This window comes from Mytilus trossulus, chromosome 12, assembly GCF_036588685.1.
Source record: "Mytilus trossulus isolate FHL-02 chromosome 12, PNRI_Mtr1.1.1.hap1, whole genome shotgun sequence".
NCBI lineage: Eukaryota > Metazoa > Mollusca > Bivalvia > Mytilida > Mytilidae > Mytilus > Mytilus trossulus.
Genome location: NC_086384.1, coordinates 40,358,979 through 40,361,689, shown reverse-complemented (window position 1 = coordinate 40,361,689; position 2,711 = coordinate 40,358,979).

The window sequence follows — 2,711 nt, the reverse complement described above, 5'->3', positions numbered from 1 at the left end:
ATTTTTTATTAAATAAATAAGGCCGCCGTTAGTTTTCTCGTTTAAATTGTTTAACATTGTCATTTCGGGGCTATTTATAGCTTACCATGCGGTGTTGGCTTTGCTCATTGTTGAAGGCCGTACGGTGGCCTATAGTTGTTAATTTTATTGTTTTTTTTGTCTCTTGTGGAGAGTTTTCTCATTGGCAATCATACCACATCTTCTTTTTTCTTTTTTTCTAATACTTTCACAACACTGAGGTTATTTATCGACTGACAAATTTCGAAATTGTTCGGACATTCTCGTTTTGCCTATAATAACTTTGCAGCGAACATTGCCGAGTAGTAACGATTGTTTCCGTCAATTGTGGTCATTGGTCTATCAGAAACCAGACTTATACAGAGCCTGAACCTGCGTCGATGGATGCAGGGGTTTCACTTCATTTTGTTTGAAGGGGCCAATTAGAGATTTAAGCAGGCCCAAACCTAACAGGGGGGGTTTGGGGGGGCTTGCCCCCCCACGATTTTTTTAAAATTAGACGCAAAATCCTGCATTCTGGCGCATTCTGGGCATTAAATTATTGTTCTGAAAATGTCACTTTTACCACTAGCCCACCTCAAAATTTTAACAAAAAGGCTTAAAAACCTGCATACCTGGCATAAAACTATAGTTCTGAAAATGTCATTTCTACCACTTTCCCCACCATCAAAGATTAAAAAAAAAAATAGACACAAAATCCTGAATTCTGGGCATGGCAGAAAATTATAATCGTTCTAAAAATGTCACTTTTACAGTACCACTGTTAATGTAGGCAACCTAAAGTTTTTCTAAGTAAAAAAATTGAATTTAAATATCTAACATCACTAAGTCAGAAAGTATAATATTGAAATATTTTCATTTATATCACTTCACTAAGAGATTAATTATTAGAATGATTGATGGATACAATTCAATGACACTTATGTATAAAAACTTGTTATTCATGCCAAAATAGAGTTCACCAGCAACAATCGTCCTCAAAATCTGATCATCCTCAGAATAAAAAAATACTACATTGAGCATCATAATTTATTTCTGGCTATATAATAATTGTTGATAAAAGGTTACATGTAGTAGCAAAAACTCTGAACCTGAAAAGAGGTTAATTTTATTTAAATAGGGACATGGGACAATAAGAAAATTATGGTGCTATTTACATTTAAAACCAGATACTTGTCCTACCTTTGGGGACCCCTAAAAAAATTTGGACAGCACTTCCCCTGCACGCAGCAGTTTTAAATATCCCCCTTCCCATTATCCCGGTGGTATGAAAAGATGTGTTAAGAAAGAAAAAGAAGAAGTGCTGGCCAGGCTCATTTATAAGAAAACATGAGCTTCCACTTCTTCTAAATTTCGTTTGATAGCTTTTAAAAGGGTTACATACCTCACAACTGAAAGTATTATCACCAGAAATATATCTATGATTTGGAACGGGACCAGAAGTTCTGCCAAAGCAATTTTTCATCGATGTACCCTGCCCCCTTTTCGGATGCTTTGTAGTTGCCGGCAGATCGACGGGGTCCGTTGTAGATCACCTAAACAGTAAAACTATGTATGTATGTACGTAGATCCCTCCGTTTACGGAACACCCCATGAGAGCTGCGAGGGTACAGTGGAATCCGTGTACATTACTATTCATTCAATCATAACAACGATAAGCACGTGTGTCAAACAGGAAGTCTGAAATAACAGCCAATGAAAATCGTCGTTGCAACCGCATGTCGGTTTAAAATATAAACACAAATCTTCGAACTCCGTTGTCATGATTTTAATATAAAAAGATCTGATAAAAAAAATCGGACTTTTTTTTTTTTTGTTAAGGACAACTGAACCGGCCAGAAATTGATTTGAACAGTTCAAAATGGCCGGCGGCCGGTTCTTAATGAAAACACTGTGGATGCATAGAAATGATGTCTTACAGTGTGTGCTGAAACATAACTTACCATTCCCTTCTTTAATATAAGAAAACTTTGACAAACATTGAACTTAAACAATGTGAAATTTTCAACTATTGGAAAACCGTTTAACCGTATGTTTAATCAAATTTTCTATGAAAGACAGCAACGTATTATTGTATTAACAGTTTGAATCAAACTTTAAACAGATTTATTGACTTTAAAAATAACATGAAAATTATGAATATTACATCATTATAACGCAATTGTCTAAATATGCAGTTACTTAAAAAACCCAAAAAAAAACCAAACATTAGTATTTAAAAATATTTACTTGTTTGTTCCGTTTGTAATAAAGTCGTAAATTTTCACAATAACAGTTTTAAATCTCTTTGAAATAACAATCTTAATAAAAAAACAAAACAAAAAAAATGTAAGTCAGCATGTTTTTGAAAATAATTATTATCTTGCGTAACACTACGAAAATAACTTTTAAACAGATGTATACGACCTTTTAAACGACATGAAATTTAATGACTTTGCCTTTTGAAAGACAAAAACGTATATGTATAAATGTGTAATTACACTACAAAACACGTGTTTTGCACGATATTTTATTTTTTTGATTTAGCTGTCATCCGGGGCTCGGGGGCTTACATTTAATATTTCAATCATCGTCACTTTACTTTGATCTAGACAATAGATCGGCTGTTTGTCAACAAAGTAACATCTCAAGGTGATTTATGACCTATAAACGTCTTGGACAAACTCTCCATTTAACTGAACAAAATTCGAGCT